This window comes from Heterodontus francisci, chromosome 1 (assembly GCF_036365525.1).
Source record: "Heterodontus francisci isolate sHetFra1 chromosome 1, sHetFra1.hap1, whole genome shotgun sequence".
Taxonomy (NCBI): domain Eukaryota; kingdom Metazoa; phylum Chordata; class Chondrichthyes; order Heterodontiformes; family Heterodontidae; genus Heterodontus; species Heterodontus francisci.
The window spans coordinates 177,051,287-177,073,738 of record NC_090371.1 but is presented as its reverse complement, the minus strand read 5'-3'; the positions used below and the strand labels follow the sequence as shown (position 1 = coordinate 177,073,738).

At 43.9% G+C, this 22,452-nt stretch overlaps 1 protein-coding gene across 1 annotated transcript in view; it reads left to right on the top strand.

Moving 5' to 3' along the window:
- cfap299 (cilia and flagella associated protein 299) overlaps positions 1–22,452 on the top strand; it is a 947,170-nt gene that overhangs the window by 557,962 nt on the left and 366,756 nt on the right. The gene's annotated exons all lie outside the window — the stretch shown is intronic.

The following is a 22,452-nucleotide window of genomic DNA, read 5'->3' as shown; positions in this document are numbered from 1 at the left end:
CTAGAACAAAGCAGCCCGCTTGATTAACACCCCATCCACCACCTTCAACATTCACTCCCTTCACCGCCGATGTACAGTGGCAGCAGTGTGTACCATATACATGATACACTGCAGCAACTCACTAAGGCTCATAGAAACATAGAAAATAGGAGCAGGAGTAGGCCCTACTCCGCCATTCAAAAAAACATGGCTGATTGTCTAATTCAGTACTCTATTCCTGTTTTACCCCATATCCTTAGATCCCTTGATCCCTTTGGCATTAAGTGCTCATTCAACAGCACCTTCCAAACCCATGACCTCCACCAAGGGCAGCAGATGCATGGGAACACCGCTACCTGCAAGTTCCCCTCCAAGTCACACACTATCCTGACTTGGAACTATATCACCATTCCTTCACTGTCGCTGCACTAATGCTGATGTACCTACACCCCAATGGCTGCAGTGGTTCAAGAAGGCAGCTCATCACCTTCTCAAAGGCAATTCGGGATGGACAATAAATGCTGGCCTAGCCAGTGATTCCCACATCCCATAAAAGAATAAATTAAAAAAAGACACATGGGAACACCACCTGCAAGTTCCCTGTAAGTCACACACCATCATGTCTTGGAACTATATCACCATTCCTTCACTGTCGCTGTGTCAAAATCCTGGAAATCCCTCCATAACGCATTGTGAGTTTACCTACACCGCATGGACTACAGTGGTTTAAGAAGGCAACCACCACCTTCTCAAGGGCAATTAGGGATGGGTAATAAATGTTGACCTTGCCAGTGATGTGCACATCTTTGAACAAATAAAATGTTTGTGTGAGACTAGCACAACTTAAAGCCAGCCTGCATTACATAATTTCAGCCTGCACCTTATAAAGAGGAGATGCATTCTGGCTGCAGCAGGTGTTGTAAGTGGCTGGGGAAGACATTCTGAGCAGGATGAACAGTGACTAATGGTGTAACAAGGCAACGAGCTTGCTCCAAGGTTCTCAGAAGCAGCACTGAAGGCCTTGCTGCTCGAGGTGGACAGCAGGAGAGATGTCTTCTATCTGCAGGGGGCCAGGAGTCCATCCAGACAAACTTGCTGTCACAGTCAATGCAAGCAGTGTAGCCTTGGGAACTTAGATGCAGTAACCTCACACAAGTAGTCAAAGTAAGTGAATTCATTTTCAAATGCCATATCCTTACATCTAAACCACTAGCCTCAGGCACTACTCCATTAATCACCCCGCCCTTTACTCAGCTACTAACTATCTTTAAACAGGCTCCAGAAGCTGGCTGAGCGTGTCTACCCTGAGGCACAGTGTGGCTTTCGAGCAGAGAGATCCACCATTGACATGCTGTTCTCCCTTCGTCAGCTACAGGAGAAATGCCGCGAACAACAGGTGCCCCTCTATGTTGCTTTCAATTATCTCACCAAAGCCTTTGACCTCGTCAGCAGACGTGGTCTCTTCAGACTGCTAGCCAAGATCGGATGTCCACCAAAACTACTAAGTATCATCACCTCATTACATGACAATATGAAAGGCACAATTCAGCATAGCGGCACCTCATCAGACCCCTTTCCTATCCTGAGTGGCGTGATACAGGGCTGTGTTCTCACACCTACACTGTTTGGGATCTTCTTCTCCCTGCTTGTCTCACATACGTTCAAGTCTTCAGAAGAAGGAATTTTCCTCCACACAAGATCAGGTGGCAGGTTGTTCAATCTTGCCCATCTAAGAGCGAAGACCAAAGTATGGAAAGTCCTCATCGGGGAACTCCTCTTTGCTGACGAAGCTGCATAAACATCCCACACTGAAGAGTGTCTGCAGAGACTCATCGACAGGATTGTGGCTGCCTGTAACGGATTTGGCCTAACCATCAGCCTCAGGAAAACGAAAATCATTGGACAGGATGTCAGAAATGCTTCATTCATCAATATCGGCGACCACGCCCTGGAAGTGGTTCAAGAGTTCACCTACCTAGGCTCAACTATCACCAGTAACCTGTCTCTCGATGCAGAAATCAACAAGCGCATGGGAAAGGCTTCCATTGCTATGTCCAGACTGGCCAGGAGAGTGTGGGAAAATGGTGCACTGACACGGAACACAAAAGTCCGAGTGTATCAAGCCTGTGTCCTCAGTACCTTGCTCTATGGCAGTGAGGCCTGGACAATGTATGTCAGCCAAGAGCGACGTCTCAATTCATTCCATCTTCGCTGCCTCCGGAGAATCCTTGGCATCAGGTGGCAGGACCGTATCTCCAACACAGAAATCCTCGAGGCGGCCAACATCCCCAGCATATACACCCTACTGAGCCAGTGGCGCCTGAGATGGCTTGGCCATGTGAGTCGCATGGAAGATGGCAGGATCCCCAAGGACACATTGTACAGCGAGCTAGTCACTGGTATCAGATCCACCGGCCGTCCATGTCTCCGCTTTAAAGACGTTTGCAAATGCGACATGAAGCCCTGTGACATTGATCACAAGTCGTGGGAGTCAGTTGCCAGTGATCACCAGAGCTGGCGGACAGCCATAAAGGCGGGGCTAAAGTGTGGCGAGTCGAAGAGACTTAGCAGTTGGCAGGAAAAAAGACAGAAGCGCAAGGGGAGAGCCAACTGTGTAACAGCCCCAACAAACAATTTTATCTGCAGCACCTGTGGAAGAGTCTGTCACTCTAGAATTGGCCTTTATAGCCACTCCAGGCGCTGCTTCACAAACCACTGACCACCTCCAGGCGCGAACCCATTGTCTCTTGAGACAAGGAGGCCAAAGAAGAAGAAGGAACAATCTCTATCACTCATGACCCCTACCTCCCATTCATAGCTTCACCTCACCCTCACATACATCGCATTACTGCAAGCCTCCCACACACATCTCACAGCTTGCACACACTGATAGCTATTCAACCATGACAAGCACATTGCACCACACTCACTGACACACTTCCCTTTCTCTTACAGGACAACATGGTGCATTATGAAAGGCAGCAGCACCTAACTGGTGGAGGAAGGTACAGATACATATCCTTACTGTTATGGAGGAGGTGGTGCTCAGCATCATTGGAATGACCATGCTCAGCAGGGGGGCTAAAACTATTGAAGATGACAATGCACATACCTCATCATCCTTCTCACAAACCACTTGCCCCTTATCCCACAATTTTTTCTGATCTACAAGCTGCACTTGGTTTAAAAATGCGGCTCTTGCTTTCTCTCCCCACCCTCCCCTTACCGCAAACCTACCCTTGTGCCTTTCTCCTTTCAGATACCCAAGAACTGCAATCTGGCCAGGCAGTGATGCAGGACCAAGAAGTGCTTGAGGAAGAAGAGATTATGATGAAAAAAAACATTACTCACCCTGACACTCACACCCACCAGCTTGATTCTAACATTGCATGTACTTTAGAGGGAAACTTAAAGGCAGGATCTGTGCATGGTGAGACACTAGGCATGAGTGGCCTGCAGCCAGGGCATGGGGAAAGGGTAGTGCAGGTGCTAGCTCAGCAGAGGACAAGGTCGCACAACAGTCCTTATGCAGAGGACTCAGATTAGGACTGCTTACAGAGAAAGGCTGATGCACACAGAAATGTTTGGTGCATTGGCAGGCCCACCAGAAAGCCTGATGTCACTGTCAAGGAGCATGAAGGAATCCAGCACCAACCTTACACAGAGCTTTGCGTAGTGCTTGGAGCCCATGCTTTCCATGTGGAAGTGGTGGCCAACTCCATGAGAACACTTGTGGGCCCAACCATGATGCAGCGTCTGATTGTCAATGTCTCAGCTTCCATTGCAGTACCATTAGAAGCCACATAACATCTCAGTGCTGCAGTGATAGCTCACACTGAAGTCATGCAAGTGCAGCTTGCTGCCATGCACACTCAGCTGCTGCCTGCATGGCTGTGGATGCTCATGCCCAAAGGGGCTTGCAAGGTCACACAGCAGTCCAGCAATCTGTGCTCCCACAGATTACTCGGATTGCTGAATTGCCTCCCCAGTGGCAGTGGCTCCATGAAGCATGGATCTGCTGTCCTTTCTCAGGATGACAGCATTCATCTTCCCATTGCTGCTACTCTGTCAGTACCCTTGCTGTTGCCTGTCAGCCAAAGAGCCCAGTCTGCTGCCACTCATGCCGAGGTGGTGCAGTCCAAAACCAAGCCTTCTAGATCCAGAGCTGCACAAGGTCATCTTGCAAGGCTACCTGCAGTCTCTCCCACCGAAAGTCACCAGCCTTTCATAAGCCATTCTTCAGCCACTGGTGCAACACTGTCTAGAGGCATGAGAAAGTGAAAAGGCACATGGATGACAGGCAGCCCTCAGGTACCTTCAGATCCTCTGAAAAGAGAGAAGACAATGTATTCCCTTCTCTTCGCATAAGCACTGATGGAAAACTACAAGATATTGGCTGTCCCCTGCTTCAGCCTGGAAGGAGACAGATGCGAACAGGTTCATAGCCGCGGTAACTTTAACAGCCATTGGCAATGCTGTCCTTCCCCTGCTCTGAGGCTACAAGTCTGCCTGCAGATTTCAGTGATAGCCTCCTGAGCAAAACGGAGACATTGCACACACTAGGCTGAATTTAGTGAGCCCATTCACTACCGAGACCAGCGGAGTGTTCACTAAATTCAGCCCAGTTTTTCTGGCTTAGGTCTGAGGTAGCAGAAATGCTTCTTGAAGGCGCTGGGTGCATATGGGCTTCTGCTCGAGCCCTTCTTCCCCTCATCCTCCTCCCTCTTAGAGCAGCTTGTCCTCCTCTATGTCACAAAGAACAAAGAACGGTACAGCACAGGAACAGGCCATGCGGCCCTCCAAGCCTGCGCCGATCTTGATGCCTGTCTAAACTAAAACCTTCTGCACTTCTGGGGACCGTATCCCTCTATTCCCATCCTATTCATGTATTTATTAAGATGCCTCTTAAACTTTCCTATCGTACCTGCTTCCACCACCTCCCCCAGCAGCAAGTTCCAGGCACTCACCACCCTCTGTGTAAAGAACTTGCCTCGCACATCCCCTCTAAACTTTGCCACTCGCACCTTAAACCTATGTCCCCCAGTAACTGACTCTTCCACCCTGGGAAAAAGCTTCTGACTATCCACTCTGTCCATGCCACTCATAACTTTGTAAACCTCTATCATGTCGCCTCTCCACCTCCATCGTTCCAATGAAAACAATCCGAGTTTATCCAACCTCTCCTCATAGCTAATGCCCTTCAGACCAGGCAACATCCTGGTAAACCTCTTCTGTACCCTCTCCAAAGCCTCCACGTCCTTCTGGTAGTGTGGCGACCAGAATTGCACGCAATATTCTAAGTGTGGCTTAACTAAAGTTCTGTACAGCTGCAGCATGACTTGCCAATTTTTATACTCTATGCCCCGACCGATGAAGGCAAGCATGTCGTATGCCTTCTTGACTACCTTATCCACCTGCGTTGCCACTTTCAGTGACCTGTGGACCTGTACGCCCAGATCTCTCTGCCTGTCAATACTCCTGAGGGTTCTGCCATTTACTGTATACTTCCCACCTGTATTAGACCTTCCAAAATGCATTATCTCACATTTGTCCGGACTAAACTCCATCTGCCATTTCTCCGCCCAAGTCTCCAACCGATCAATATCCTGCTGTATCCTCTGACAATCCTCATCGCTATCTGCAACTCCACCAACCTTTGTGTCGTCCGCAAACTTACTAATCAGTCCAGCTACATTTTCCTCCAAATCATTTATATATACTACAAAGAGCAAAGGTCCCAGCACTGATCCCTGCGGAACGCCACTAGTCACAGCCCTCCATTCAGAAAAGCACCCTTCCACCGCTACCCTCTGTCTTCTATGACCGAGCCAGTTCTGTATCCATCTTGCCAACTCACCTCTGATCCCGTGTGACTTCACCTTTTGTACCAGTCTGCTATGAGGGACCTTGTCAAAGCCTTTACTGAAGTCCATATCGACACCATCCACTGCCCTTCCTTCATCAATCATCTTCGTCACTTCCTCAAAAAACTCAATCAAGTTAGTGAGGCACGACCTCCCCTTCACAAAACCATGCTGCCTCTCGCTAATAAGTTCATTTGTTTCCAAATGGGAGTAAATCCTGTCCCGAAGAATCCTCTCTAATAATTTCCCTACCACTGATGTAAGGCTCACCGGCCTGTAATTTCCTGGATTATCCTTGCTACCCTTCTTAAACGATGGAACAACATTGGCTTTTCTCCAGTCCTCTGGGACCTCACCTGTAGCCAATGAGGATACAAAGATTTCTGTCAAGGCCCCAGCAATTTCTTCCCTTGCCTCCGTCAGTATTCTGGGGTAGATCCCATCAGGCCCTGGGGACCTATCTACCTTAATGCTTTGCAAGACACCCAACACTTCCTCTTTTTTGATAACGATATGACCCAGACTATCTACACTCCCTTCCCTAGACTCATCATCCACCAAGTCCTTCTCTTTGGTGAATACTGATGCAAAGTACTCATTTGGTACCTCGCCCATTTCCTCTGGCTCCACACATAGATTCCCTCCTCTGTCCTTGAGTGGGCCAACCCTTTCCCTGGTTACCCTCTTGCTCTTTATATACATATAAAAAGCCTTGGGATTCTCCTTAATCCTGTTTGCCAATGATTTTTCATGACCCCTTTTAGCCCTCCTAACTCCTTGCTTAAGTTCCTTCCTACTGTCTTTATATTCCTCAAGGGCTTTGTCTGTTCCCAGCCTTCTAGCCCTTACGAATGCTTCCTTTTTCTTTTTGACTCGGTCACCTCTGCTCATTCTCCCTGTTATGCTGCAGGCGAAGGGGATAGAAACTTCAGCGCCCGTGACAGGGAGCAAGTTGTCTAAGCCGAATTTTCCAAGTGCTTTAGCCCTCACCGCATGCCACACGATTCCATGTAGACTTCACCAAATTGAAATTGAAATACAAACCACCAAACACTCGCTTAAGGTTACAGTAGTCACAGTGCTGCAAATCTAGTGACATTGGTGTGGAAATGCATTTAGAATGACAACTCTATTCGAAAGGAGCAACTACTGCTTATTGAGCTAACATTATGTGACAGTTATAAAAGTTGTAAAGGCCGATCACAGCACCACCTACAGGTATAATAGGTACTGCAGGTACCAGGTTTTCCAAGAGTTTGGGTGAGGTAGTAAATTTGAAAACATTTTGAATGGAATGTTGGAACCTACCCAGCATAAAAGATGTGGTTTTGGTGAGATAACATAGGTCAGGATTGAGTCAACTTACTGTGCACTGTATCAAAATGTAAAATGTAGTATAATGGGTTACATCCTATGAATGTACCTGGTTAAAGGTTCTTGGAAGTAAGTTGCTTCATGATTACTTTAAAAAGTATACCTTTAAAAGTTAGCATTTAAAGGAAGTACAATCTGGGGAGAAATCTTTTGGTTCTAAATACAGCATCCCAAAACCAGGAAAGATTAAAAACAGGTCTCCTCACTGAGCCTTTGAAATTACTGCTTTTGCACATTAGAAGTTTTATGTGTTTGCATGATACTCCATAATCTACTATTTTACTGTCCTGTGTCCATTTATTTTAAATCGACTGGTGCCTCCATTAAAAATAGTGAACAATGGAATTTTATGCAAACACATTAAGCATTTATATGCTGATAGTCAAAGACTCTAATTTCTGAGTTTTAAAGTCAAAATGTAAGCTGATTGAGATGCATATCAGATCCCCAGTCAGCAAATGTCTGTTCAGATGCCACTTGTACTGTGTTCACCTCTGGCTAGTTGCTATTGAGTGGAGTAGGGATTGGCATCATTCCTGGTCCTGGATATAATCGCACTGCTTAAACACAAGTCAAAACTCAGCAGCAGCTGGGAATGCTTTCAACAGAGCACTGGGGAGAAAAATTGAAACTTAAAGCCTAAAGATATCACCAAGGTTCTTTGAAGGTGTGTATTTTATTACTTTAAAAATTTTGTTTTCTATTATTTTCCTTTATATAGTTTTAATTTCTTTGGTCCAGGTGGTATTCTGAGGCACATTTAGTCCTATAGAAGGTCCAGTGGGTCCGTTGGGCTCAATTATGTTCCAGTGACGTGTGAGCTAAATGCAGAAAATGGTAATCAGACTCCAGTTTTTGGACACCAGGGTGGCTTATCACAGAGACATTCCAGGTTCCATAATGGTTGTCAAAGAATGGATTGCCAAGGATTACGAATCCATATAAATGAATATCTTTAGTCATGTGAAGTCTTGGTTCTGAAAATCGCAAATCTGAAGGTTGCAGATTCTAAAAAGGGGTCTTTCATCTGCTTTTGCTGATTTTGCTGCTATATTGGCTCCTTCTGAATAGCTGGGGCTTTATTGACTGATAATGCCACAATGGACCGAGTACAGTTTCATTATCTCTTGTTTCTGAAGCAAGTATTTTAATAATTTCCTTTGCATTTGCTGATATATGCTCATCTAGCTGGAATATTGAGTTTGTTAATTTGAACTACAAATACAGAGAAGCCAAATTATTATAATTGTCTAAACCAGTCAATTGCACCAATTATGGCCGCTATCTACCTGGATTCCCCAACAGTATTGTAACTTGCATAAACTGTGCTCTGGTTATAAAGTAGTTGGGTTATGATTATAGTTCATAGTGAGTGTTTAGATATAGTGGAGATTAAACTGTGAGATGGATACTCTCGAAAGAGATATCACATTTTGTACTTTTGTTTTGGCCAAGCTTTTAGTCACCTGTTCTAATATCTCCTTATGTGGCTCAGTATAAAATTTTGTTTGATAATGTTCCTGTGAAGCCTGTTGTGAAGTTTTACTGTACTAGAGGTGCTATATAAATGCAAGTTTTTGTCATTTTAATAAGCAGGCAATTATAGTAGCTGTTTCAGCACACTGTCATTATGGACAAGTGTTATTTTAACAAGTTTCAGTGAGAATAATGCTGTTGCACTGTCTGTAAAAATGCATTTAAAAGGTTTATCTCTAGCATTTTATCAAGAATAGAGTTATGTATTCTAGAACAATGAAGGATCCAAAGAATGGAATAAAAACAGAAATACGCAGTCGGTTTGACAACATCTGTGGAGAGAGAAACATCAGAACCTGAAAGGTCACAGACCTGAAACGTTGACTCTGTTTCTCTCTCCACAAATGCTGCCAGACCTGCTGTGTATTTCCAACATTTTCTGTTTTTATTTCAGATTTCCAGCATTCACAGTATGCTGCTGAAGGATATTAAAGCAGTCACTTTGTCACTTTGATCTTACTTTGCATTGGGGTCATCATCTGCCTGATTAGTAATGGTAGATAAAAATTAATTCTTCAAAGTTTGAACAAAGTCTGGGGCTGAAAAGAGTATCTATCTAACATGTTGGTTGTGGGTGGCATGTCTATTTTTCTTTTTTCATGTGGAAACATTGAGTCTTTTTAATTTCCTAGATATTTTTATTAACACCCACCATAATATAAGAGTTCGACCTCGCAGCTGGGTGGATTGCGACAGCAATTGCCATGTTATGTGTGTAGGGGTTAGGGAGGACACTGTTTTACTTGGAGAAATTATCTGAGCCAAGCTGGTTAAGAAACAACCCACCTAGTTAAGTGTGAAAGACAGGTGCCTAGAAGAGGGCAGGAAAAGAGATTTTTCTCAGCAGAAAAGAGTCAGCAGAACAAAAGCAAGCTGCATTCACACATACTTCTCCCTGACATAACTAAACAAGTGAAACACAAGTACCTTGCTTGAGGAGCATGGATCATAAACTGATAGTGAAAAGATACGAGGTGAAATTTATGATAATGAGTTGTAAAATAACTTTCAAGTTGAGGGAGAGCTAGGACTTCTGCTTTCTGTCAAGGCATCCTAATGGTTGGCCATTTTACAGTGTGCAGTTATAAGTACTGTTTTAGTTACGTTTTTATATTTAGGTGAGTTTGAAGTGCCCATTAGTGGCAACGGATTTACTGTCTTTTGCCTGTGTGTTGACTTGACAAGCTGCACCTCGTCAGTAAGAGTGACTGATTTCACTCTGACAAATGACAGTCATCAAAGAGAAGATTTTTATTTTGTAAGCACTTATTGCAGAATATGCATCACACACACTACGAAAATGCTTAGACATTTTCCTTTCAGATTATTTGTTTTCCTGTCTGAAAGTGCACTTTTATAGCATAGTGTCAGCTCAAGATGTGCAGTTTGTGAATTCTGTAAAAGATTAGAACCCTCCAACTTGTATTTTTATGTGCTCCTGTTTAACTTTCGTCACTTGCAATGGGACTTACTCATTGCAGGAAGTACCAGCTTAGATTGTTGTTCAGTATGCTAATTATTTTGTTGTCATTTGATGATTTGAGAGCAATTTAATACTGAGTTTAAAAAAAAGCTAAAGGCTCTTTTGCGCTCAGACAGAGCTCTAAAAGGTGTACTTAAAACAGGTGGCATTTTTAATGTTAGTGCAGGGTCACGTTGGTCACTGTAAAGCGGTGCAGTTGCGCTGATTACAGTTATGCTGCAAATGATGCAAAGCCCAAGTAATGCAAGACTATCTCCTACCATTTCCTATATTTAGATCAGGCCACTGCCTAAACTGGTCTGCACGGAATGTCCTCAAGGCCCTACGGGAAAAGGAGACGGTGGATCCTGTTGGATGGTTCCCCGAGCAGACCGCAAATGTCACTTAGCGGAACGCCTCATCACCAGAACTTTCAAACAAGCACCAAGATGTAGCTTGGCTAGTGGTGAGAAGAGCCCTCCCCGTCAGATCCTTCCTGCACGCCCGAAGTCTCACCCCCTCCACACAATGCCCTCGCGGTGGCTGTGGTGGGGAAAAGACCGTTGCCCACCTCCTTTTGGAATGTGTCTTTGCAAAGCAGGTGTGGAAAGAGATGCAGTGGTTTTTGTCGAGGTTCATCCCCAGGGACGCACACCGAGATAAACATCAACTGCTGCTGGAGGACTATCAATTCGGTGAAAGACGCCTTTTGGTCTGCCCGAAACTTGCTGGTCTTCCAGCGCAAAGAGTTGTCCACGACCAAATGTTGCAGACTGGCACATTCCAAGGTCCAGGACTACGTGCTGAGGGACGCACTAAAGCTTGGGGCAGCCGCAGCAAAGGCTCAATGGGAAAAGATCACTGTGTAAGGTCCCCCACCAAGCTGAACGGAGGGGCTGGATCCATGGGAAACCCCTCGAACTGTATCGGGAGAATTTTCGTTTGCTGTAAAATGTAAAAATGTAACTGGCATGACAAATGAAATGGAAGGATTGTGAGGCAACTCATGATTGTATTGAAGGAAACTGATCACCTTTGCACTGTTTATATTTTTTGGCTTGGTGCTGTTTGAAACTGTTTGGTAATGTATTTTTTACAGATTTTTATGAATAAAGTATATTTTGGAAATAAAAAAAAAATATTTAGATCATGCTCAGATTAGTACAAAAGGGACACTTCATGCAGCTGGACAGCAAGAAAACTGCAATGTGCGACAGATTTTCAGCTTCAACTAGGTCGTCAACAGAAAATTACCCCTCCATGTATTTCTTACAAAAATCGAAGTATCTTTGAATGCCAAACAACAATTTGTGATGAAAGTCAATATTATTAGTGTGCTCTAAAGCTATGTAGTCAATGCATAAGTGACTGCACACACAGGGAATTTGGGTTCAATAGGTATAACAGAGAATAGAAGGGACATGTTCTTGTTGGAACTAAAAGTCCTTCTACCTTACTCCTGATGCCTTGAATCGAACAGATGAAAATGGTTACACCCAGAACATCTGGTACTGTAATGTTGCAATAAAGATTACAATATTTTAAAAAAACACAAGGGCCTCTCTCACAGTTCGGTCACTATCCTGATAGTACTCGGATGCTATGGTGGTATTTTTCCTCTTCATCAGTTATATTTGAAGGAAAGCCATCATCATCAGAATTTTTATCTGTTTGTTTTGGGATACCTACCTTTTTTGTGGACATTGACATTCTTTTGCAGCTGTTAATAGTGCTGGATTTGGAAACCTGTTTAGGTGGGAGCCGTGCACCATTTTGGACATTTACCTGGGGAATAGTAGTGGTGGCATTTGACATTTTGTGCCTTTGGAGTTTTGGTCACTCGGAGTTTCATCTCCTTGTCTGTTCTTTGGACATATTGGACTTAGCTGACATTTGAGCTCACAGTCGACATTATTGCAACAGAACATTCATTACAGACCACTAGCAGGCGGCATTGAAAGAAAGCAAGGTTTAACTATGCTGTATCCACTGTATAATGAATAATTCATGTTGATTTTGTCAGGTAAGCCGCCCAACTGCCAAGACTGAGGCACACATTATTTCACCACATGAACATTAAAACTTAAAATTGTGACTGGGAAGAAAAGAGGGCCGATCACAAGGAATCGCCAAGCCCCTGACTGGAAAGACATTTGCATGCTAGCAGATAGTGTTGGAACAAGGGACCCAGTCCTTGCTTCTCCAATACACAGAAGAAGTGGTCAGGCCAGTTTAGTCACATGGCTAGCTGGCTGTTGGTTTTTTAAATTTGAACTGGCCACAGAATTTTGAACTCAGAAAGCTGTTTGTTCCTGGACTGGAAATGATCTCTCTCCTGTCTACTCTCATCTTGTTCTCACCAGCTTCGGAAACCACTGAAGACATGTAAACTCAAAGAGAGAAAACTCTCCTATGTGAACAAGGTTTAAAAAGAATACTGGGCCCCAACAAAAAGTAAGAGCTGTCTACAATCAAAGACTCTATGGCGAGCTGGAAACACAGAAACAGTAACAAGAAACCCCCTTCAGAGTCTGCCTCAAACGTCTCTACTTTATTTTTCTTCGGCTCTTTTCTGTCCCTATTTGCATGTCTGTATCATGTGTGCATGCTACAGTGGGCACGTCGTATATCTGGAGGCGTTAACCGAATTAGAGTTCAAGTTCAAGTTTTAATAAATTTCACTTTTCTTCTTTAAACCTAAGAAAACCTGGTGTGCTCATTTCTTTGCCTTATAATTGGAAAGTGGTGAACAAGGATTCATCAAGGGGGGAGCTCAAAACACAATGTGTTTAAAAATCAAACCCTATTACAATAAGACCAGGTGAAGACAGTAAAAAACTCCGAGACACATTTCTTACCTGGTCTTAACAGAAATTTGGGTGCTAGCGTCTGGAATTTTATCCACAGACAAACGAGTGAAATTGGAAGTGGGAAGCCAAATTGTTCCCAATCAAAAAAGAGCAAGATTAATACAGGCATAAAAGCAAAATACTGCAGATGCTGGAAATCTGAAGCACAAACAAGAAATGCTGGAAATACTGAGCAGGTCTGGCAGCATCTGTGGAGCGAGAAGCAGAGTTAACATTTCAGGTTGAAGGGTCACTGACCTGAAACGTTAACTCTGCTTCTCTCTCCACAGATGCTGCCAGACCTGCTCAGTATTTCCAGCATTTCTTGTTTGTGTTTAAGATTAATAGAGGTTTTCTTGTGGTTGTGTGTGATTGAATACTAACATGTCTGCAACTGAAGTGAGTAGCTCTCCAAGCCACAGTGAAGTACCTTGGATAAGTTAAAAGCACTGTCTATGGAGGAGTTGAGAAAAATGGCTGAGCAGTGTGGGATCAATGTACGTGGCAAGGCTAGGAAGTCTGAACTCCTACGCTAGTAGCTAACCATTTTTCCCTTGAATCTGAAGATGCAGAAGCAGTGTTAGAAGCAGACCCAGACAGGGTACTGCTAGCAAAGTTACAATTGGAACAAAGGAAACTTGAATTAGAGGAAAAAGAGAGAGAGAGAGAGGAAAAAGAGAGAGAGAGGCAGGAGAGGGAAAAAGAAAGGAACTTCCAGAAGGAACGTGAAGAAACAGAAAGACAGGAGAAGGAACGAGAGAGAGAGAGGAGAGAGAGAGAGAGAAAGAAGATTCCAGAAAAAATCCGAAGAGAGAGAGCTGACGCGGCTTGAATTAACTTGGGGCAACAGAGTAACCCCAGTGAAAGCATGGCCAATATGGAGGAGCAGAATTCAGGGCTGGGTACAAGATTACTAAAACTCACTCAATTAATTCCAAAATTCAGTGAGGAAGATGTGTAAGCTTGTTTCGTGTCTTTTGAGAACAGGTAAGGCAGCTAAAATGGCCAGCTGAGACCTGGCCTCTTTTAATACGAAGCAAGCTAATTGGAAAAGCCCATGAGGTTTATTCCTTGTTGCCAGATGAGAGTTCATCAAATTATGAACTGACCAAAAATGCTATCCTCGGGGCATATGAATTAGTACGCGAAGCCCAACACCAAAAGTTTAGAACCCTCAAAAAGCAAGCCAATCAAAATTATCTGGCGTTTGAAAGAAGTAAGCAGCTGGCTTTTGACCAGTGGCTGAGGGCTTTAAAAATACAGCTCAGCTATGAGACTCTCAGAGAAGTAATCCTGTTAGAAGAATTTAAAAACTCTCTCCCATTCTCAATAAAGACCCATGTAGAGGAGTAGCGGGTCCAGAGAGCCCAGCAAGTGGCAGTTGTGGCCGATGAGTTTGCTTTAATTTATACGTCGATTTCCCAGGGGAACCTTTCCTAATCACACCCAAAAATCCATAAAGGACAAAGGGTGGGAAGGTGCACAGGCAGTCCTAGGAGATAAAGGAAAGAAAGTGACACAGGCGGCCCTCCTCCAGCCAAAAAGGAAGGTGCTGTGAGCAAGAGTGAGACTCGGAGACCTGTGTGCTTCCATTGTAATAAGGCAGGGCATTTAAAGGCTGACTTCTGGAAAATAAAGGGGAAACTGGTAGGGTTAATCAGAGCACACCTGCTTAATGAAGATGGGACCCTAATGGAAAGCACAGCAGAACAAGCTGTAGCTTTAACTGTAGCAAGAGTGCAACCCAGGAAGCTTACTGTGGTCAGTACAGGAAAAGTTAATAAGATTCCTGAAGGTTATCAGGGTTTTGTGTTTGAAGGGAAAGTAACCCCATATCCCTCAAGTGGGGCAAGCAAGCTCATAGTAATTATCAGGGACACGGGGTGACTAGATCCCTTTTACTGGGAAAAGGCCTGACCTTTCCCCCAGAGAGTGCAGTGAACACCAAAATGGTGGTGAATGGTATTAGAGGGCAGTGTATGCCTGTACCTATACACCAGGCGCACCTGGAGTGCGACCTAGTTTCGGGACCGGTGACCATAGGGATTATCCCTAGTTTTCCAGTTGACCTGCTCCTAGGTAATGATCTGTCAGGGGTGAAGGTGGTAGCCCCCCCAATAGTGAAAGAAAAACCACAGGAAGTCAGAGAGATAGGGTGGTGGCAGGAGACAGTCACCTGCAGAGTCCCTAAATGTGTAGTGGATCAGGCAATGATCAAACCAGCTCCCCCCGGCACTGCAGGCAAATGACCATGAAGTCTGCCTGTCTGAGACTTTCTTAGGAAAATTAGGAGACCCAGCTGGGGCTCAGCAAGCCAACCCAGTATTGTGAGAGTTAACACAGGCTGCCAGTCTGAAAGTGAAGCAGAGGGAGTCCCTGATTGCTAATATTTAAAGAATGAGGTACTGATGAGGAAATGGAGTTCTCCTCACAGACCTGAGAACCAGGAGTGGACAGTAGTTCACCCGTTAGTGGTGCCACAGAGGTACTAGAGAGAAATATTAAGAAGGAACCACGAGACTACAGTGGCTGTACATGCTGGTAGACGAAAGACCAAAGCCCACATAAGACAGCAGTTTGACTGGCCAAAACTCCACAAAGATGTGGTGGAGTACTGCAGGAGTAGCCACATGTGCCAGATTGAGGGGAAACCCCAATCTGCAGTGAAAACTGCACCCCTAAGTCCTGTACCGGTGTTATGAGGACCCTCCAGCAGTGGGCTGGTGAACTGTAAGGGACTCCCGCCGAGAATAAAAGGGGACAGGCAGGCACATGGCTGGCAAAAGTTTAGAAAGAGAAGGGGAGAAAGTGACCCAGAGGGCAGCTTAAAGGAAGTCCCGGAGGAATCCCGAATAAAAACCCCTACTATCTGGTCAGCCAACCCCCAGAAATTTGAAAGGTTAGACCCCACATCCTCCTACGTAAATGCAGACACCAGAAGCACCCTACCAGAGTTGCTAACAGCATTTACAGCAACCTGCAGAAACAAAGAGAAACATCTAGGGGGCAGAACAATCATGAGGGTGATGACCCACCTAGTCGAAGTGCCACAGGAGAGTGCAGCCAAGTCTGCACAAATACCTATAGGCAGCAGAGTCCCAGAGAACAAAGGGGAGATAAACAAAGAATCCTCCCCCACAGTCAGAGAAAAAAGGAACCGCCCATCCCCTGAAGTCAAAAGTCTTTGCATGACTCAGAGAGTTCAGGATAGACCACCCACTACTAACTCTCCTGAGAAAAAAAGGGGAAATTAAAACAGCACTGGCACTCAGAAAAGACCATTTTAATAACTTTAAAATTGGTGAATGAATGGAAATGAATGAGAGAAATCATGGTTTTTCTTTCTGTATTTTATATTTCTCTCAAACCCTGTAAGGAAATGCACCTTTTTTTTCAAATCGCATTTCATTCCCCTGGGCGTGGAGGTGTCAGGCAAGCCCTCCACCTGCCTCAAGCCTCTCTACTTTATTTTTCTTCTGCTCTTTTCTGTCCTATTAGCGTGTGTGTATCGCATGTGCGTGTCATATATCCGTGGGTGTTAACCGAATTAGAGTTTCAGTTTAAATTTTAATAAATTTCACTTTTCATCTTTAGACCTAAGAAAACCTGGGGCTGAATTTTACTGGCCCCTCGACACCGCGGATTGCACCGTGGGGGCCGGTAAAATCCTATGGGGAGAGGCCCGTCTCGACCCGCAATGTTGAGAAGGGCCCACCGCAAATTACCGATGGCGAGGGGACCTTGGTACAGCCCCCCGCCACACGGCGGTGGCACCTCAATTACGATATGTTAAACAGCACTTACCTAGGCAGATTTTGCAGCCCGCCGCCTCACCATGGCCACCTCCGGATTATTCGCTGAACGGGCAGCTGTCACATGCCGTCCTGTTCACAGTTTGAAAAGCTGGCGGATCCTCAGAGGCAGAAGCTCTTGCAGCAGGTTAAGTTCCTTTTCAGGGCTCTCACTCTGCATTCTTAAAGGGAGGAGGGAGGGGGGATTACAGGGGTTCCACTCTGCATACTGGAATGGAGGAGGGAGGGGGATACACTGGGGTCTCACTCTACATTCTTAAAGGGAGGAGGGAGGGGGTTTGAGATAACTGGAGAAAAAGCTCTGCAGGCATGAAGGGAGGTACTGTGTACCTTCTCTCCATGAACAGTGTATGCTCTGTTTATTCGTGTTTGTGAAGGGACAATGTTATTCTAGTCACCTTGTGTGTGGGGAGGCCAGAAAGGGTAGGAGCATTAAGGTTATATGGATGGTGGGGGCAATTGATTCAGCTGGTAGGATCTTGATGTGTTCATGTTGTGCCACTCAGTGTTGGCCAAGATGGGCAATGCCATTGCACGCCACATAGTTCATCCATGAAAGCAGCTGATGTATCCGTCAACACCAATCCCTGTTCTTTGGACTTTTGGTCACGCGGAGTTTCATCTCCTTGCCTGTTTTTTGGACATATTGGACGTAGCCGACATGTGAGCTCACAGTCGACATAATGGCAACAAAACATTCACCAAGGACCACTAGCAGGCAGCCTTGAAAGAAAGCAAGGTCAAACTTTGTTGTATCCACTGTATAATGTATAATTCATATTGACTTTGATTTGACCGTTTAAATACAAAAATAAAGTGAAATCTTGTTTATTGATTTTTTTCATTGTAGTCGTTTAGTGAACCCTATTCTTTTGTTTGGTTGATCCCAATGTGGATCGTAGCAGTATAAACAGCTGGAAAACCCACTGTCGGCTCACCATAATAACTCAAAATTCCTAATAAGTTGTGGACCATTTGTTCAGTTAAGCAAGTGATGTCTGTGGCTGAGAGCTTATTGACAATAGTGCAAGACAGTCATATGAAGAAAAAAACTACTTCGGGGATAGGGGCCTTTCCATTCCAGGGCTAAGCTAGAGAACCATTTCAGCTGTGGGGTAACAGGTGAACTTGCAGGAAAAGAACCAAACCTCCTGGTATGGAGAAACTGTTTCATTGCCCAGGCATTGACTTCCTTCACATTGATGAATGCATAAAGAAAAACTAAAATAACTAGTTCTACAAATAGAGGAAAGGCTACACTGCTGCTTGACCTCTTGATTGGGAAAGATATAGAGACATTGTGAAATGGTGAGGAGAAAAAAATGTCATTAAAGAAAATATAACAAACTGAAAAATAAAACAACAAAAAGTATAAATCACATGAAATAGAGACAGAAGGGATTTTAAAAAACAGCAGATATGACTGGATGATGTCTTTAATACAGCGTCATCTGTGAGGACCTATAGTATATAATCTATATATTTTTCCATGTTTGTATATTGTGTAATACATAAAAATAACAAATACCCACAGAGGTCCATGTAAGCTATAAGATACTTGAACGCAGAGGATGATCACAAATGCACCTTTACATCATCCAACACAAATGCACCTTTACATCATCCATTTAAAGCATCTTAAATCTCCCCTGGCTATCCATTATTCTGCATGTGCTTTTAAACTATCTTACAACCTCACTAACTCAACAGCTTTGAAAGAAGGTATGTGAAAAGAGGTTAAAAAGCAAAATGCTGGAAATATGAAACAGAAAAATCTCCCGTTTCGTACCGACAACTCATTGACTACATTCAAATAAGGCCATAACCATAAAATGATCATAATTAGATTGTTCAAAATTTTCAGGTAAAAAAATGGTGGAAGAAAAAAATTCATGAAACATTGTGAGCGATTTATGGGAATTTGGTGGCCAAATTGCAAAATCACAGTTTGACAGTCTCTAACTATATGACACCAGCTGTTCTGTGTCATACTGATAGCAGCTTTAAAATTGAAAATGTCCATCACTGTGTCTCCAACAGGAAAAATAATTATTACTACAGGCACTCACAATGAGTTTTCAATGAAACACCTATTTCACATACTAATTTTAATGTTTAATATATAGTCATTTGTATAAATTTAGATCTGAGAGTGCACAAAACTCAAATGATCTGAATTTGAAGTACAATAAAAAAAAGTCCAAAAGATGTCCTCCATGGAGGACATTCTTGGAGCAATAGACAAATTGAGTTCAAAGCAAATAAACATCAACCAGAAACATTGGGCGGAATCCTATGATGATAGTTTTTTTGTTGAGGAGTCAGGAGCATTTCCGCAGTGCATCCTCCAGCACAATCTTCCTGGAGGCAGCTTCCTAATTGGCCGCCTCCGCATCTGCCAGCCAATTAAGGATGGCGTGTGTTCCTGAGGCTGCAGGCCCAATCAGAAGTGGGCTCTGTTCAGGCAGAAAGGAGGCACCCTCAGAAGCGTCAATACAATACAAAAAATAAAGAGGTCTGAAGCTGTAGGGCCATCGGAGTGGAGTGGAAACCCTTCCAGAGGATTTGTTTCGGCCGCGGCTTTTCATCCACGTAACCCAGTCATTAGGGCATGGAGCCTCTGTCTCCATCCCCCTTATTAGTCCAATATAAAAGCAAAATACTGCGGATGCTGGAAATCTGAAATGAAAACAAGAAATGCTGGAACCACTCAGCAGGTCTGGCAGCATCTGTGGAAAGAGAAGCAGAGTTAACGTTTCGGGTCAGTGACCCTTCATCGGAACTTATTAGTCCCTTAGTTGTTCATTCCTGGCTACCTGCTGCTGCTAGGTGGTTAGCAGCTGCCCATGTTCACCCACCTCCGCAAGACAGCTGGGAGGCGGGAACATGTCGGGGCGCCGACCCAACGCCCTTATCTCCAATCTTGTTCCTGGTCCTGCAGTCAAACCTGCCTCTGTGGGTCCAGGAAGATTCTGTCTGTTAACTCTGTTTCTCTCTCCACAGATGCTGTCAGATTTGCTGAGTATTTACAATATTTTCTGTTTTTATTTTTGATTATTTGATTAACTTTTCCCACCAGTCTGCTGCTGTGCAGTTACAAAAAAAATGCAACTGTTTTTATCAATTTGTTTTTTTCATTGAGTAGTTTCTAACATACAGTATAAACCTTTCTAGGAAGGCTGCAATATGTTAAAATGTAGGTTGGATATTTTGAAGTGACAGGAGATCAAACAAAAGGACCATAATTTCATATGGAATGGGCTGTCAGTAGCTGCTGTTTATTTTTTGACAGTTCATTGGTAATGGAATTGGTTCAGGTTGTGTGATTGAAGATAAGTAGGACTGCCAGTACCAACAAGGCATCTGTAACCCAACAGGAAGCAGTTGTAGTTGTATACATATTCTGTCTGCATCAGACAAGCAAGTGACATTGGGGAAAACATTCGTGACCTGCAATAAAGTTCAGAAAAAGCTGTAAATGTGCCCATTTTGCAGTGTCTTCCAGATGCTCATTTGGATATCAGCAGTAGTTTGTGTGTGCTGCAATTTCTGTGATTGATGGCAGCACTGAAAAAATGTCAATGAGTGTTTTTAGCTGCATTATGTTTCAACACATAGTACACCACCTTGCTCAAATGCAAAGACCATGGGAGGATCAGCACAAGAAATTATCATTCTGTGATGGTTTTTCCCCCAGTTTACGATATTTGTATGAAGAAACATAACGCAACTTATTCTTATCAGAGTTTATAAATGATGTGAATGTGCAATAAGTTTTTTTCAGTCTTCAGCTTAAAAAAGACCGAAAGCTCCATCTTCTCTATGTTGGAGCCAAGGCCATATTCCCAATACACTGCTAAGCGTCAAACATGTACATAATTCTAGACCAATAGGAGACATGAACACAGCCCTTCTCAAGCTAGTCAAAGCTCTTAAGCTCTTTCGTCATATTTTAAATGAATGGGTGCTCTCCAAAGCATTCTTAATTGGGTGAAAACTGAACTTTTCAAACTGAAAAAGATGGTGATTGATTTAAAATTTGACTCAGTTCTTAGTAGATATTTCTTTTTGATATGAAAGCGAGAAGAGAATTCAGCAGCAGCAGCAATAACAACAATTTTCATTTATACAGCATAGAAAAACATCCACTGGCGCTTCAGAGAGATGTAAGGAAAACAAAGATGGGCACTAAGCCAAAGAAGGAGATATCAGGATGGGTGACCAAAAGCATGATCAAAGAGATGCGTTTTAAGGTTAGTCATAAAAGAGGAGAGGGAGGTAAAGAAGCAAAGGCATTTAGAAAGGAAATTCCAAAACATGTGGCCTGAACAGCTGACAGCATGGTGAGATGGAGAGAAGAAGAAGGATGCACAAGAGGCCTGAGTCAAAGTAACAGAGAGTTCCGGGAGGGAGGTTGAAGCAGTGGATTTAACTAATTTTGAGGTTTGGGAATTTCGGAGACAAAGTAAGTCAATGAAGACATGGTGATAGGCGAATGGGAATCAGTGTGGGGGAGGATATGGGCAGCAGAATTTTGAATGAGCTGAAGTTTATGGAGAATGGAGCCAGGAAAGCATTGACAAAGTCCTGTCTGGAGTTGATAAAGAAAAGGATGAGTTTCAGTTGCAGATAGGCTGACGTAGCGGCAGAGGAGGCTGATGGTACATAAGATTAACATACGTCCGTCCACCTGTTACTTGCACTGCAACAACTACCTCAACCAAGACAAGAGCCCGCCTCCCATACATTGGCTCCACCTTGCACAGACTAGAATGCATACTCAAATCAGCGGACATAGAAGTCTGACATAAGTCATCCAAGAAGCTCCACCGCATCCTTCATACCCACAAAGACAAGAAACCATCTCACAACAAACCAACAATTTAAAGAATTCCGTGCGACTGTGGACTTTCTTTTTTGGGCCTCCTTATCTCGAGAGACAATGGATACGCGCCTGGAGGTGGTCAGTGGTTTGTGAAGCAGCGCCTGGAGTGGCTATAAAGGCCAATTCTGGAGTGACAGGCTCTTCCGCAGGTGCTGCAGAGAAACAACAAACAAACCAACAATTTAAAGAATTCCGTGCGACTGTGGACTACATTGGAGAAACAGGCTGCAGTCTACACATTAGACTCAAGGAACACCAAACCTTCATCAAACACAGTGAATGGGACAAGTCAGATATTGTCAAGCACACTCAACTCAATAACCACCATACTGAATGGCCCAATTCCAAACTTATCCACCCATCTCATCCATTACACACTGGCATACAAGATGCATTAGGGAGGCTGTGGAGATCTATCAACACCACACCATCCCCCAAGGCAGTGGCCTGCTCATCAGTGATATCTGGCTACCCCTACTCAAGAAAGACATTACCACCTGCTCTGCAGCAAACATACCCCAAGAAGAACAATAGTATGTATCTACTTATTGCAAGACAATAGCTGACCAATCAGCATCAAGAGCAATAGCATGAATCGATTTATTGCAGAACACAATTAGCTGACCAATAGCAGCAAGAACAAGAACATGTAATGATCTATCAGCAGTAAGATCCCACCCACATTCCCATT